The sequence below is a fragment of the Paramisgurnus dabryanus genome, chromosome 20 (genome assembly GCF_030506205.2).
Source record: "Paramisgurnus dabryanus chromosome 20, PD_genome_1.1, whole genome shotgun sequence".
NCBI lineage: Eukaryota > Metazoa > Chordata > Actinopteri > Cypriniformes > Cobitidae > Paramisgurnus > Paramisgurnus dabryanus.
In genome coordinates this window covers 13,197,254-13,215,627 of record NC_133356.1, presented here as the reverse complement: position 1 = coordinate 13,215,627, position 18,374 = coordinate 13,197,254, and positions in this window count along the sequence as shown.

The window sequence follows — 18,374 nt, the reverse complement described above, 5'->3', positions numbered from 1 at the left end:
TACATATATAAAACGCACATTTGCGGACCATTTTAAACAATAAACTGGCACAAAGACATTAATTTGTATCATTTCACATACAACAACGTCGGAACGGTCCTCTTTCTCCGGACTTGTAAACACTGGGGCGTAGTTTTGCATGCGTCATCCGTGACCTCTTGACGTGATGACGTTTTACGTGAGGTCGCACTGGCGTGTCACACGAACTGAGGAAGAAGAGAAGTTGTGGTTAAAAAGTGCATATTTTTAATTTTTCTTGCCAAAAATGACAATCGTTTCAATAGATAAGACCCTTATGCCTCGTTTGAGATCGTTTAGAGTCCTTTGAAACTGCAATTTTGAACTGGATTAAAACTGTTAAGTGTTGGGGTCCATTAAAGTCCATTAAAATGAGAGAAATCCTGGAATGTTTTCCTCAAAAGACATAATTTCTTCTAGACTGAACAAAGAAAGACATCAACATTTTGGATGACATAGTGGTGAGAAAATTATCTGGATTTTTTTTAAGAAAATGGACTAATCCTTTAAGACATACAGTATACAGTACAATGATTAAAAAAATATATTCAATTGATTTTAACTGTAACCTACCCAACAAAACAAACATTTGCCAGTGTTTAAAAAAAAAAATGTTTAGAAATTAAGGCGAAGCATTTTCAACTGCACGTTATGGGTAAATGTTTTATTATACATAAACACATCCTTCCCTAAAGTTCAACCTTTCTGTCACCATAAAGAGAGAGACAAAAAGTAAGAGACAATACTTCTTGTATAAATACTGTAATCTAAAACACAGCCCGCTAACCTAAGTAAAAAATATCTCCAAAGCAAAAGTAAATATGTTTTTCTTTATAATTACATACTTCCCAAGTTGACTGCAATCTCAAAACCGCTGTAACAGTCAACTTTCTCTTCTCAAGACCTTGAAAGCTCTGAGGATGATCACAGTTTAATATGGGACGGTTTGACGGGTTACGATATTTCACGACCTATCAGGACTTTTGCTTTGCAAATGCTTTTGGTATTGTAAGCTTTGGAAAGTCAGGACCGGTTGTTCATAAAATCTCATTATAGTGTTTAAAAGAAAATCAGACTGGAGCATAAAATGGGTTTTGACAGACGTATACGCCTGTTCTGACATTTATCATATACTTTAAACAAACAACAACCTCTATGATGCCTCAGATATGGTATGAATTACAACAGCATAGCAACGCTGCTTGGTTCTGAACCAAATTCATGATCTTACCGCTATAATCACTGTTATAATCTGTGCAAGATTTTTTTTTAAGAAAGTCAACTGAGGGCTAGGGAAAGTCACAGGATGAGAAAGATGGGGGGATAGAGAGAGAGAGAGGCTACAGGATGGAGATGTGCCCCGTCCTTCATTTTTGTGGCTGCCCGGAACACATCAGTCCATCAGCATCTCAAACTGACCCTCCACCAGAACCAGGGACATGCAATCACGCACATATACGTGCATATTACACCCCATGAGTGAGAGCTGGCGCAAATGGAACAATTCCTGTAAATCAAAATATTCATATTTACAAAGCATCTTCGCAATGGCGAATTTCTGGACACAAGCTCACACAGCAGGGAGGTCATTCTGACAATTGATTTAGGGAGATGTCCATGGAGGTCATGTGGAGGGGCAGACAGTGGCTCTATGATGACACATTTAACACACACAGGAGCAGGTGACACATACACACCCAGATGAGTCAGGAATGGACCACAGTGCACAGAAACACACACGTACATGCACAGGATAGGGTGAAGTGCAGGGCAGCAGGATGGAGAGAGGACACATTGACAGACAGACGGACATACACACAGGCCTCCTGAGTCCATGGCTTCCTCAGACTGGAGGAAGAGGAAGTCAAACCAGCAAGATGTGGACATTAAAACACACACATACAAATGCAAAGATACACATACACATAAGGATCATTTTATCTATTAAAGGATTAGTCCATTTTCTTTAAAAAAATCCAGATAATTTACTCACCACCATGTCTAACAAAATGTTTCTTTGTTCAGTCGAGAAGAAAATATGTATTTTGAGGAAAACATTCCAGGATTTTTCTCATTTTAATGGACTCCAACACTTAACAGTTTCAATGCAGTTTAAAATTGCAGTTTCAAATGAGTCTAAATGATCCCAAACGAGGCAAAAGCGTCTTATCTATTGAAACGATTGTCATTTTTGGCAAGAAAAATAAAAATATGCACTTTTTAACCACAACTTCTCTTCTTCCTCCGTTCGTGTGATGCGCCAGCGCGACCTCACGTAATTGCGTAATGACGTCGAAAGGTCACGTGTTACATATATGAAACGCACATTTGGGGACCATTTTAAACAATAAACTGACACAAAGACATTAATTAGTATCATTCCATATACAACAACGTCGGAACGGTCCTCTTTCTCCACAGTTGTAAACACTGGGGCGTAGTTTTGCACACGTCATCCATGACCTCTTGACGTGATGACGTATTACATGAGGTCACACTGGGGCGTCACACGAACGGAGGAAGACGAGAAGTTGTGGTTTAAAAGTGCATATTTTTATTTTTCTTGCCAAAAATGACAATCGTTTCACTAAATAAGACTTTTATGCCTCGTTTGGGATCGTTTAGAGTCCTTTGAAACTACAATTTTAAACTGCATTAAAACGGTTAAGTGTTGGGGTCCATTAAAGTCCATTAAAATGAGAAAAATCATGGAATGTTTTTCTCAAAAAACATAATTTCTTCTTGACTGAACAAAGAAAGACATCAACATTTTGGATGACATGGTGGTGAGTAAATTATCTGGTTTTTGTTAAGAAAATGGACTAATCCTTTAAGTTTGAAAAATATGTCATTTATGCAAAATGTGACAAAGTCTTACATTTTCTTTTTTTTTGAACTTCTAATTATATTTGTACATATTTTTAATCCAAGGATTCAAGTGCACTCATACATTTTCTCACTGTGTGCATTCTCTGTAAATCAAGCTTGTGACTTTTGTTTTGCTATTGCAATGCTTTTTTTAATCGAGCTACAGGGACCTTTTATTAAAATAAAAGGTTTAGGTTATGTTACTGTCTGGAACAATTTTGAGAAGGGCCTTTCTGGGCTGTGTACTAAATATTAAACTTTTTGAGACACACCCTAAATATGTCCAACTTCATTTGGGAAAAAATCTGAACTTTTCAAAGACCCACGTCTTAATATAGCCAACACTCCTACACCCCTGAAATAACCTAAACAATCAGTGACACACACATATTCTCACAGTAAACATGATTAAAAACCTTAAAGCATTAATAAGTCATACATCTCATAGCAATAAAATAGCAATCCTTAAAGAAAAAAACACCCCCTCTCGGACTCTGCAAGTGCGGCCAACAACGCACCTCAACTCGGTCAAATATTTCTCTTAAATTCGATGTGACTTTTATTTTATGCAGAGGTGCAAGTGAAAGCGAAGCTCTCATTAGAGCTGATCACACTGGGAAACATTCAGACCTGTAATAGCCCAATGATTTCAGAACAAACCTCAACGTCTTTGTTTTCGGTTATAGACTCAATTTAACTTGGCATGGATTGAGGGTCATATCTGAGGAAAAAATTTAAACGGCGGTATTTGAATCCTGTATCATTTTCAATCCTGAGTTGATTTCATCTGTGAAGTGCCTTCATTGAACATAGAATCAAAAGGATGACATTTATTGGAGAAGCAATAGCCTAAATGAAGACAAATTACTGTGCTCCAAAATGAGGTTTGTGGCTCTGAGATGCACGCAAGCTGCTTAATTCCCTTTATGGTTATTTTCTAAGTATACAGTAAGTAAATGTAGACCGAATCTGAAACTTTTATTGACCAGGAATTTCATCTCGTAAAAAGCGGGCAGAAGCAGCGAGCGTAATTGCAGAACAGCGGTCTGATAATAATACACACAAAGCGCCCGGCTTCTGTTGGGCCAACCACAAGATCAAGACCATATCCCAAACCGCTCAAGTACCTTCACACCACTGTGGTACAAAAAGTCGAAAGTTTCACCTGCAAAGGGGTCTAACTCTGCCCTCTAATTACTGAGCTATTCATAGAGAGACTGCAATTACAAATCAAGCGAATTGGGTTTTAGAGTACAGTATGTGTATTTCTAAATGTACAGAGGTAAATGAGCAGGAAAATCCTTATGGGGCCCACGTGAGAGGCACATGGGAAAGTCATGGGTAGAGTAGATAAAAAAAGACAAATTCCTTGTGCAACAAAATGGTAAACATATACGAAAAATATGAAACAATATGCAATCTGACAGACTAAAATATTGCAAGGGCCTCAAAGGAGCAATCCTGATCAACCAATAAGCCCCAATAAAGTGCAGATCAAATACACAGTTAGCGAACGTGAGAGATGTTTGTCCAACATTGCACATTACCTCAGTCTCCTCTGATCCAGAGACAGAAGTGTTTCCATGCCCAAGATTCTGTTTTATTTGATGAAATACAAATTTATTGCAATAAAACGACTTTATGATATAATTTCATGAAACAAGGCGGAATATAAATGAAGTATGACTTGACTGGGTGCGGGGCCTTGAGAAACGTTCGAGTATGCCAAAGAGAAGGAAAGCAATTACCCCTGGAGCGAAATCCGAGGCATTACTGGTCAAAGACTGCAGGGTGAAACGGCCCTGTTTGCAGTTTGCTCGGTAATTTCAGCTCGTTTAAAGATCATTGTGCCGAGCCTTTAATTTATCAAGCCTCCATATCAAAGCTGAAGGCCTGATATTATACATTTGGACAATAAGAGACTATTTGGTTCCAGTTTTAAACCACCTAATGGAACTCTCCCCTATTAACCAAGAACCACTCGTTTTAAGGTAAAAATGCAGGCGAGGTGGATAAGTAAAAAAAATTATATGGCACTATGTTTCGGCTAGGCTTAAATTTTGTTTACAATTAATCTTTGCCGTTTGATTAAATTTAACCATTGATATTATCAAATGCAAAACTTGTGTGCAGTTTGTTTCGATTAAGCAAAAGTTTCCTTAGTGCCCTGTAGGTATAAAGTTACATACTGTGTAGTTTCATCTAATGTGACCCTGTGGTCTCGATTGAGTTTGTTTCTGTTTAAAATGTCTTTTGGGAGCCCAAATCAAATCTGTGTCCCACACGGTCCTCGCTTGACGAAACACATTATGATTATTTTTAGTATGATAAAATTGTCCTTACGAAACGACTGACAATGATTCACCGAAGCCAGATTCTTCTTCTAGCTCATAAGCTATTGATTTAGCACATTATTGATAGAACCCCCTTTGTTTTTAAATGAATAGTGTCATTTTTAATAAACACTCATGGTTTTATATATTAGCTGTCGTATTTCGTTGTATTATTTACCCAGTGTCCGAATAACTGTACAGAAAGCATTTAAATCAGCACACAGAGTCCTCTCGTAAAACTCTTGACATTTTTTCCACTGGGACAAAAGACTTGCACTGATATTTAAAGCACTACCGCACCAGTTTCACAGACCTTTGGAAGGACCCTTTATTGTGTATGAAGTTATTACACCCCCATACTCTCTGGCTCAACACATTACTGTTTGGCAGGTTGAACTGAAATAAGGCAAACGATTAAATAAATCGCTTAATTGGTCATTAGGGACAAGCAAACGTGAACTCTGGCTCACCGGTGTCATTTGCTGAAACTCCACCTGTAAATTTGCCCAGCAAACAAGGGAAACAAATCTTTTTATTGCCTCTCGAGTGGCTGGATTCATGCTTAAAATAATGATTACTTTTGTGTGAGACGCAAATGGCAAATATCTTCACCTTGAGCAATTCAAGGGACAGCGATCCAGTGGAGTAGGTCATGGGAACTATGAACGCAGGGCTGGATTGCACCTCATTCAGAAAAATGAGGATTGAAATGAGATCCTGAATTGAATCAAATTGTGACCATGGATCACAAAACCACGTCATAAGTCACACAGGTATATTTGTAGCAAGTGACAAAAATACATTGTATTACAGATTTTTCTTTTATGCCAAAAATCATTAGGATATTAAAGGTACAGTGTGTAATTTTTAGAAGGATCTCTTGACATAAATGCAAAATATTATACAAAACTATATGATCAGGGGTGTATAAAGACCTTTTTATAATGAACCGTTATGTTTTATTACCTTAGAATGAGATGTTTTTATCTACATACACAGAGGGTCCCCTTACATGGAAGTCACCATTTTGTGCCGCCATGTTTCTACAGAAGCCCTTAACGGACAAATTTTTTTTACTAAGTTTTACTAAGTTTTACTAAGTAAGTTTTACTAAGTATTACATGTTTGTCTGGTGGCAGCTAATGTAGCTTCTCTATGCATTTCAAAAGCAAGGGGTGAGCAGTGGACTGAGGAGTTGGTTGCAATGCATAACCTCACCATTAGATGTCGCAAAAATTTACACTCTGCACCTTTAAGTAAAGATCATGTTCTAAAAACATATTTTGTAAATTTCCTTCAATAAATATAAATTATATATATTTATAATTAGTAATATGTGATGCTAAGGACTTAATTTGGACAAATTTAAAAGTGAAAAACACAGTCGGTTGGGTTTTAACCTATGGGTTGTTTCACCCCCAAAATGTTGGGTTGTTTTAACAATTATTGGGTCAAATATAAACATTTTATGTCCTTTTTGGCCCAAACGCTGCTGAAAATAACCCTGTCACTGATGTCACCTAACCAGTAAAAACATTATATGTCTCATGTGTGAAGAGTCCAAAACATATTTTTCATTCATATTCATTTAAACCTCCTTAAAACAAGTAGCTCCGGTCCTGGATGCTGATTTTCTTTCTTACTATAAAATAAAGCATCACATTTTTTCAATGAAGATCAATAAGGATGCAAATTAATATAAAAAAAATTATGAGGCTTTGAACTAAAATACACAAAAAATTAAAATTGCCTCTCAGACATTATTAAAATATGGCATCGGCATGTCCTACAACGGACATATGTAACTACTTGCTACATGCATTATGATTAAAATTATAGCAAATGTTTGTAAAAAGACAAATGAAACAGATCATATAGAGCAGAAAGAGAAATCCGAGATTTGTCATAACAGTATTGTACTGTTTGCCTGACTCATTAAACCGACAAGCATATTACAAGACCATTTGAAATAAGAGAGGTATAAACAATTTTGCCAGCTTTACGCTCTATAATCTTATATGTTTTTAAGACATATTTTTGCACTCGGGTCTTCAGAGAGAATCACGGTGCTCTGCTGGCCTCTTGTTGAGTGGTTTGGTCGATTTGTCACAGTGGATTTGATTACATGGTAAAGATGGTGTGTGTTGTATTGAAAATACAAACTAACAGTACTGCGGTCTGTTCATTAAACCTGAACACAGTCACTTTCAGCAGACTAATCAGAGACCTGACCAACCGCAAACTACTCTGAGCACAGACGAGATAGCTAAAGGTGATCAAACATGATTTTAGCGGTTATGCTCTTACAAACTCATAAAGACAGATTTCATAAATGTATCTCACATATCTCATCAATGTCATTCAACCCTGTATTACGAAATGATGTACTTATAGTCACGCAGTGTTGTTTTCGTCAACGATGACAATAACGAAATGATTTTGTTGACGCACCTTTTTTATGACGATAATGCGATGATGACTAGCTAAAAATGGCTCTATGTTGACGAAAACATGACGAGACGCTTTCAAGTTTTCGTTGACAAGACGGAACGAAAATGATTATAAGTCTGAAGTAAACAATGCATATCATTTCTGCCTATTTTGCGTGAAATCTGTTTGTTTTTAGCTAAAAAGTATCAGCAATGCTGCCGCTTCCTATCCGTGTTTTTTGGTACGCCCACCACCCGGCTGCCGCCATGCCGCGCACGCGCACCAGATTTCACACAACAACAACACACCTGCGGCTGTGGCGAGTTCGAAGGACCGTGGCGGTGACGCCAATAAACGGAAACGACGAGATGATTTATGGACATACTTTCAGTATAATCCATCAGAAAGAAAAACAGAATGCATATTGGGAGACGACGGTAAATAGGGCCACAAACTAGGTGGGAAGAATACCACCAACCTCAAGCGGCACCTGAAGGCTCATCACACTGATATTTTTTTTAAAGGTAACTAACAAGTCATGCTGATAACATATCATACATTCAATTTACTCGACTACTTTTTTTTAATAAAATTGACTTAAACTTGACTTAAAACCTTTTTGCGTTTTCATCGACTAAAACTTGACGAAAACCTTTTTTGTGTTTTCGTCGACTAAAACTTGACTAAAACTATGAAGTTTATAAGTGACTAAAATGTGACTAAAACTAAAAAGCATTTTCATCCAAAAGCCAAAAACAACACATTGTCACTTGCTACAAATATAGTCACGTAATTTTTTGTGAGTGTTTTCCATGACACTGACAAGTTTTTTACGCCTTTTTTGCGTGAACATGTCACGTATTTCTGTTTACGTGTCACTGTTACGTATTTGTTACTTAACTGTTTTGTCCTATTTTCAAACTATTGACGCTTCGGTTTAGGGTTAGATTTGGTGTTTGCGTTACTTAGGGTGTCACTTTAAGTATTGGTTTCAACCTTTTATTCATGATTTATTTTTTATATTTTATGATTTTTAAACCATTGTCACATGGCATTTAGGGTTAGAGTTGGATTTGGGCAGGATGTCATTTTATGTAAATCTAACCCTAAACCGAAGCGACAATGGTAAGAAAATAGGACAAAACAGTTGAGTAACAAATACGTGACAGTGACACATAAACAGAAATACGGTTCACGCAAAAAGGCAGAAAACCGTGTGAGTGTCACGGAAAACACTCACGTGACTGTAGTCATTTCGTGATACTGGGTTGTATCATTTAAGCCTGAGAAAAGACATTTGAAGAGCTCAGATGCAGATGCTTTACATACATATTTAATCCAATTCATTTCTGTGCACTTAGAGGATTTTGTGGCGTTTCATGGATTCTGCCAATAAACTGCTATTTTTAAATGGCCTTGATTAGGCGGATTTAAAGCAAAAGTATTTGATAATTTTGAGCATTTGGTCCAACACTCATTTTTGATGGCTTTTGCATCTGAAATCTTCATTGATTTCCATGACATTCTCTGTGAAAGCTCAGGATGTCTGCAAGAGCGACAGCATCTCTACTGGAGGCAACCTGCTGACTCCATACAGGAAAGCGTAAATTCTAACGCTTGAAGTTTCTTGTTCCGCACCAGGCCTTTTTTATAAATAGCCGATATCAACGTGAATAGCATTTTACCTTGTTGTTTGGACATTCTGGGTCTGTCGAATGTTTAGCACATTGCTTAAGAATTTAAACTCCAGCTTGGCTGCCACTGATGGTTCATATTTTGGCCCTCTAATGCAGAGAGGAAGTACATATGGAGTCATAAAAATAAAAGCCAAAATAAATCAGAGCGGTTGCACAATAATGTAGGCGTTCAGGCGTTTTACAAGACAGCAAAGAGGCCAGAGATTTTCTTGCTCTTTTTTTCTCCTCTTTGTATCAACAGTTTTGGCATGCGTTGGCCGTAATGCAGACAGATATTAGACTGAGCTGTGCGCGGAGATGTGTCAGTCATAATAAAAAATATGAAACACGTCAATGAAGCTTTCATTTTGCTGCAATATGGCTGTATGAAAATTCATTCTGAAACCTCCAGCTGTTTTAGTGGTGTAAATATTACTGCACCCACTTGCTTTCTGTTGCTTACTGCATACGATTTTTATTCATATTATTTTATTAAATTAACACATTTATATTTAGCTTGTTTGCTGTACTTAAAAACCTGAACAGTGAAACCAAAAGACGTTTTTTTTTTTTTTTAGGTTTCTGTGCCGACAGTAAAACAGGTGGGTTTGAATATAAGGGTCATAAAGGGTCATCCTGAAACGGTCTATTTAAATGTTTCCATTGAACACAGTGAGCTGTTGGAGTCCTGCGGGTCGATCTGAACAGAATTGAAGCTGACATTCTGCAGGTTTTGGAGTTGGCTAGCGGTGGACAGATTACTGCAATACCGACATGTTTGTTTAATTATGTTTAAAAGTACAGGAAGCCTATCCCCGCCAAGAATATGCGCTGTTTTTGAAACTAAATAAGAAAAAACTACCAACAAATAAATACTTTCGCCTGAATGCAGATGATGCTTGGAAACATAAGATCTCCCAGCATCCGTCATCTACAGATGTTTGTTTCTACATGCGTGCGTCAGCACGTCCAAACTCAGAGCCGTAATGAAGACTTCCATCATCACTTTCTGAGCACTGAAGTCGGTGGAAACCCTTTTAGTCAGGCGGCACCTTTACAAACAGAATAAACCTGCTGTATAACTGCTGTCACAATTGATAGATAATGATCCGTCTGTGTCTCACTGTCCTTCCCTTGTAAATTCATGTTCGTACAGAGCAGATTGCATTTTCATTTTTAAATTAGAAGCAGATTCGGTGAGAAGACTCAGCCGTCCCGTTGAACCACAGGGGAATGTTTTCCTTGCTGCTATTCACTACGAGAGCTCTGCCCTCCTAGTGGGGCGTGTTTGCGTGTTTTTGTAGGTACAGCTTAAATGTAAATACGACCCCTAATGTGTGAGCGATATCTCTGGCTCCGAGTGTCTGCTTCTGTGTGTGTGTATGATTTAGGGCTACTCTGTGATTTGCCTGATTGGGGTCGGCAGTAGGGATGCTTCCCCGCTGACAGCCCCCTCCACCTCTACCGGGACTCTGGGCTGCTCCTGTAGAGTTTAAAGAGAGGGCTGGGGTGCAAGATGTGAGTAATTACTGTCTTATTATCAAAAACTTAAGGCATGGATGAACAAAGATCCTCTTAGAAAATAAACAGGCCATTTTAGAGCTATTATATATATATATATATATATATATATATATATATATATATATATATAAAATGTAATATAAATTATAATGTATATACAATTTATTTTATATATAAATAATAATATATAATATATTATATGTAATATAAATTATAATTTATATACAATTTATTTTATATATATATATATATATATATATATATTCTCAAACAGTTTTCAGTTTTAAACATATAGGGGCAGTTTAGCGAACAGGGATTAGACTAGTCCTAGAATAAAATAAATGTAGGAGCTGTCCAAACTGAAAACAACTTGCAGTGACATATCTTAAAATACATAAGTGCCTTTTGTTTTGCCTCAGAATGCACACCAGTAATGTTTTTAGTAAGGTATGTTTGTTAAAACTAGTTTTATATTTCCTAATTAAACTAAGGCCTAGTCCTGGTTTAAGCTAATCCCTGTCCGGGGGATTAGAGTATAATTGTCATGCATAATGCACCCTAGGTCGCATTGGATAAAGCATCTGCATAATGCATGAATGTAGATTAAGATTTTTTATTATTTGTAATTTCGAACAACGTATTTAGCGATTTCGGACTCATTCCGTTTTGTATTTAAATAAGACATCAACTGAAAGATAATAAAAAGACGCACATCTTTTCACCAGACACTTCAGTTCGACATCAACACACACAGAACTGACGTCATCTTTTCAACAAGAAAGATGATAAAGTGTTCAATGTTTTTAAGAGTTGCAATGCTTTGCCAAGTCTTAACTCTAGAACAAACCAAAGAGCAGGAAGGGAGAGACCCATTAAAAGAAGGAAGACAGGAATAAAAAAGTGGAAGATAAAGACAGTATACTTATTCAGAGAGAGAGAAAGAGAGAGCGAGAGAGAGAGAATGTGAAGAAAGCGGGGACTGTGATGAGAACGCAGTAAAAGATCAAAGACCCCAAAAACAGCAAAATGAAGATCACAGTACAGAATGTGTGTGTGTGTGTGTGTGTGTGTGTGTGTGTGTGTGTGTGTGTGTGTGTGTGTGTGTGTGTGTGAGAGTAAGAGAGATTAAAGAAAGAAGGCAGAAGAACACAAATCAGATTTTAATAACCACATAATTGCTATTATCTTTTTTAGTATTATTGTAAGTTATTCTTTTTCCTCCTCCTTGCATATCTGAGTGAACTTTCCTATTTCTCTCTCTCTCTCTCTCAATGAAATCTGGCACTACATCAGCCACACTGGCACACTTCCCAACACCAGGAACTAGAGATAAAAAGACAAAAAAAAAAGAGTGTGGGAAAAGGTCTGGACAGGTCTACCAAAGACAGAAGACAGAATTCAACCTAAAATGCGTGTTCAGCCAGAATCTACCATACGCACTTAACAGTCCTGAGACACCAAGGAAAAGGGACGATTTCAATCCCAGCCACCATCAGTTTCTGTTTAGCGATTTCAAACTTTGCCATTGATCATCCATCCAGAACTTCCAGAGATCTGAGAAGTCACGAGCGGCCTGCTCCCATCAGAAGCTGCTCTGGCGTTCTTCAGTCCATAAATCTCTGCAGCTTTTATATTTCTCTGTTCATCAGAGCTCTGAAACTGTTCCGTATGTCTTTTTCCTTCACTGCTGTTAAACGTCATGGGCCTATGATATTCGTGCTGAGACGTCCAGTTTGTGTTGTGCGAATGCAAGACAGCTGGACAGGGTTACACACATAATAGCAAGCAGGGCGCTTTTGGGTGGAGGGCACTTGCTGAGAAGAGATAGCTTCAGATTGGACGTTTTTTGGATGTGACGAGAATACACAGAACTGGGAAAGGTTTTTTGGTGGACGCAAGAAGGTAGGGGGGACTGGAGAGCTTTTGTAACTCTACATTGTTGTTGATGCGTTATGTGCTTTGATATAACGTTCCCATGTTTATCTGCAACAAATTAAAGTAGTTTAGAAATCCACTACTTATCCCAAAACAAAATTACTGTCAAGAACAAAGAGTGCTGTTGTTACAACTTACTGCTCTACTGGGGTGGTTTGTAACTGTAATAGAAAACATGGACATTAGGTTACATTTTGTACATGATTTTGCTGTGGTAATTAAATTTACTTGTTGTAAATAATTGGTATGCATTTTCATTCCAAATGGTAAACATATAAAACATTTGTCATTTAAAACAGCAGACAAATAGGTAACAAATAAAAAATATGCTAAAACAACCCTAAACAACATTATGGGTGGGTGTGTCAGTCAATTTTTGGACAATATATACTTGCATATAGTCTTTTTGGGCCTAGTAGCCTACTTTAAAAACCACAAACATCCCTTTTGGTTTAACAGTGATACTGCTAGTACAGTTCGGTCATTTTACATCCATTAACACATTATGAATCAAAGATAAACCACGTGTGATAAAAAAGTGCTTTCAGCCTGTAGCTAATTTTAATTCATTATACTGACATATACTGTGCTACAACTCACTCCTATTCTAAACACACCACTCTTAGTATTTATATGAATCACTTTAACACACTAAGATAATGTAAATGTATTACAGAATCTAAAAAAAGTTAATGTGTTCAAATGAAAACCCTATCTGCACCACAGTAAAAACGTACTGTGAAATTGAAAAACATTAAATATTTTGGCTGCCAAAAAATCAACCTGATCTCACAAATTTCCGTGAAATAGTCACAAATTATTTTGTTCAGTTTTGCGTGACATTGTCACTTATTTCCACCATTTTACGTGCCCCTACCACGACTTTCTTTTCCGTGACAGTTTTAAGTATGGGTTACTCAACTGTTTTTCCTATCAATTGTCGCTTCGGTTTGGGGTTAGATTTGCTGTTTGCGTTACAATGTCACCTAAAGTATTAGTTTATACTATTTTTTCATATGCTTTTTAAACCATTGTCACCTGAGGTTAGGGTTAGAATTGGGTTTGGGTAAGGACGTTATTTTATGTAACAGAAAGTTGTTCTAACCAAACCAAAGTGACAATTGTAAGGAAAACTGTCATGGAAAAGAAGTCGTGGCAGGGGCACGTAAATTGGTGGAAATATGTGACAATGTCACGCAAAACTGAGCAAAATAATGCGTGACTATTTCACATATTTTGTGAGATCAGGCTGCAAAAAATTGTGGTTGTATGTTTCACAGTACATACAAATCTTTACGATGCAGCTTGCCAAATATTGTGTTTAAAAAAAATTTGGAGTTCAGATGCAAAACTCTCAGAAGTGCATCTGACTTTTTTTGTAAACAAGCATTGTTTTATTAGACTCAAAACTTTGTTTAGGTTTAGTAATTTTACTATATTGGGAATAAAAAGGTTATTATTCAATTATTGAAATGCCTTATTTACACAATAACTTTAGTCATGTCATTGGTTTTTAACTAATGTAAGATGTATTTTGCTGCAAAACATTTGCTCCAATAGGACCCAATATATCCCAATATATTCAATAAACCTCCTTGAACTGGGTAAAAAAACTTTTGCACCATGACATACGTCCACACCACTGTTTATTCAATTCTACTTTGTGCGCTTAGAGGACTTTGATGAAAAATCGTTTAACGGATTCTCCCAATAAAGTGTTATTTATGGCCAGGATTAAGCAGATTAAGTATTTGATGAACGTAAAACATGTGCCAAAAACATTTAGTTTCCTATTTTTGACAGTAGTGGTGTTTAGCGGCTTTTGCATCTGAGCTCTTCATATATTGATAATCATAATAGGTGGTACTATAGAAGGTAACATGATGGTAAAATCAATTTAAATTGATATAGCTACAGTATAGACACTGTGCACCATGTTATCCAGAAACATGACAAACCACATGGGACTAAAATAATACCTTATACATTACAAATAATGCAACATACATTTAAAATAAAATAATGTTAAGTATAATATTTTTTTAATAATTAAATGTATACATAAAAATTATTTTGATGTATTTTATTTGATGTAAAGTAATTTATGAGATGCTTAATTTCTTATAAAAGGGAGTGAAACAAAATACATCTATAAGCTATATAAAAACTCGATATTTATTCTTTAATTTCACTTATTGTATTTTTTGTCATATTCTTAAGCTTTATTTACTGTTATTGCACAATACACCTTATATATATATTTTTTTTTTTTCTTACTTTATATTAAAACATCCCTTTGGAAATCATGCATATGCAATCATTACATGTGACTGATCTCTGTTGTTAACAAATCAGCTTTTCCATAATCTATGAATGAGCATTTGCGTTCAGGTTTCTTTGGCTTGTGAACAGTATTCGTGTTGCAGGTGATGTTGTCCACCGCAATAAGTTTTAAGAGGAGGCCATATGACACCCGATACAAACAAATGCTATTTTAAAGAGGAAACATTTGTTACAGGAGAAAAGCCTCTGGGACTGTGGTGCAGGAAGCCGAGCCTTATTTCTCTTGGTTGAGTGGAGACAGTGATTTGTAAGTTGGGGGCAGAGTTGGGAAAGTGTTCTCAGGACATCCCATAAAGTTTGGTGATATCAGTCGTTCTGATCTAAGTTCAGATGTTTGGGTGGGTTTGACCTGCAGGTCATTTTCACCCCTTAATAAAGTAAATAGGGACCTGTGGAGTCATCTTGTTCAGAGTGCTTTGAAAAACAGACTGTGTTAGATAAAACTGTGCTTTAGTGAGGATGAGCTTAAACTCATAACTCCAAGTTTATGGGGATACGATATGAATAAGTACATGGTCTCCCAGAAGAAAATGAGGTTGTTCTTTCAAACCTCAGGAGAGTTAAATGGAAGCAACTTTTTTTTAGTTGATTTTTCTTAGAAAAAATGAAATAGGGAATTGTTGACATAGGTAAAGCCTATACATTAATGAAGATAAGCTATCTGAGATAATTTGGTTTTGGAAAATGAATAAGAAAGTGTTCCTCAATCTCTATACGAGACAAACAAGATTACTGGGGTCTTTTTTCCCAAAGACACAAAATATTTTATGCAGTTAAAGAGATCACACCTGTAATTTTTCCTTCCTAAGGGAGAATATTTTCATTCAAACTTTTTATTTTTTTATACGATGCAGCTTGCCAGTACCATGACAACATCTTAATACTACAGTACCAACATGTCTGCAAACTGACGATCCATCCACCAGCTAACAAGAAGCAACATAAAGCCCAGCTTTAACGCTAAGACTTTTCCATTATGTTAATAGCTACCCAAATACTAACAGTCTAAACACTTCATTTAATACCTGGAATAGGTGCAGGAAAATCGTAATGCTTCCCATTTGAAAGCCGAATTACAGCTTCTTGCTAATCAGGACTGCTCAGTGATAATAATCCTTAAATAAATACACAAATAAAGAAGCCCTATATTGGCTCAGCTATGTGACAGAGATCGATTGTACGGCTGCCGTTTGAAGACCTGGCATCCACGCTGCCTGTTTCTGATTCTGTGCTTTTGTAATTTTAAAAGGCTGTTCTCCAGGCGACCGGCCGCTCCAGTTATGGACATGCTCGAGATGGTTTTGGATTTCCTCTGGTTTGATCAGAATGTTGGCTGCTACCCTAATTTTGAGTCATCTCAGAGCTTTTCTCCTGCCGGACTAAAAATAGCCGCCCGGACCTGTCTCCACTCTTCCTGATCGCAGGAAATACCGGCGAGACGTACATAAAAATATTTTATGGTAATGGTATTAAACTTCTCAGAACATAAAGAACCAAACTGGGGGGATTTGTTTCATTTTCCGAGTGTGTGAAAATGACATGATGGGGGTCGTGTAGCCCAGCAGGTGAGCTGATAAGTTAAACTAATCAGATGATGTTCGAATGAGGGTGAAGATGAAAGACTTTGATGTCAACACAGTTCACAAGTTACTGCCTTGGACTGGTAGCATTCAGATAACAGACCCAAGGATGGTAATGGGGGAAGGCAGATGCTGATGGTGGGGGGCTCTTATCAAATCTATAGCTTAGAGTTTTATTGCAATCGCAAAGGAAAATTTATAAATGTTATTTTTTTCTACGGTAAAAGAAAAATGTTTTTTTGAGAGTTACGCATCTGTCCACAAAGACGATAGCAGTTAATATTTCAGAAGTAAATATTTCATCAGCCATGTAGAGCTTATTTTGTCATCACTAAAAAACACTGAGATATATTGAGGACTGACAAACAGAATTATGGGTAATCCTTCACTGTTATAAATAAATCACAACATGAATGGATATAAATGGCTTTCTAAGATGCACTGTAATATATGTCTGGCATCATAGCGCTAAATAATTTGACTTTAACTTTTATATGAGACAGTAAGTAATGTTTGACAACCACCAGATCTCATCATCATGTGTTTCAAATATTATTGTGCCAATATATTGAATGCACTGATAAAGGCACAATAAAAAATGAAAAGAAAGATACGTTTGCATACATCTACAGTAAAACTAATAATTTCCTGTAAGAGCCTCAGGTATAAGCATGCTTCAGTGAACCTGCATCAAACACGCATGTCCACTTCGGATTCAAACTTCCTATTGGTTCTGTCAGATTCAGTAAGTGTGTGAGCACTATGAACTGTTATTTGAGACGTGTGCCCTCTCTCCCTTCAGCAGTAATTCTGTACTGATAAGGCTGAGGTGAGGGAAGAGTCAGCCAGATTACAAGCTTTTGGTACAGACCCCAATATCCAAACTTTATGCCAGGAGTCTGTGAGAGAAGGCATGGATGGGTCAACCCAGTCTTAACCATATTTTTTCTTACATTCCTTATTAATGTTTTTCCATATTTTATAATAATAGCAAAACTACAGACTAACACAAATGCAATTTGAGAGGTATGTTATGACTAAAAAAATCCAAATAAATCAAAGCTTGTTTTCTGTGAAGATATTAAAATATAGTTTTGATAAGAAAGTATCTATCTTTTGCCATGAATTTGCAAAAATGTTGGCATCTTATCAACTTGAGGTCTTACACTGAAATGCTTTTTAAACAATATTGAAAAGTTTTATCTATTTTGCGCTCTTACTGACTGCTTATTTTTTGTATTATTTCATTATTTGGTCCAAGTCATCAAAAAGTACATTTTTTGATCAAGTCTTTGATAATTTTTGATCAAATCTACATAATGTAAAGCTTGATATCTTTGATGCCTATAAGGCTATTTTAATGACTGAAATAAATGTGAAAACAATAACTAAAATTAAACTTTGTTGTTTCAAATCTCATAATTATGAGACTTTATCCTAAATTTCACAGAGGCTCATGTTTCATTAAATTGATCCTAAACCTTTCAGCAGTGTGCAAATAACCCCCCCCCCACACACACACAATAATAATAAACTTTGGATTACTGTACTACACATCGTAATCAATTTCACCACAGCGGCAGCTTCAATGAACTCTCAAACTAGATTTGTAGCAGTAGACATTGATTGTATGAGAGCATTTTTATGAGATAATTGTGTCAGTGTTC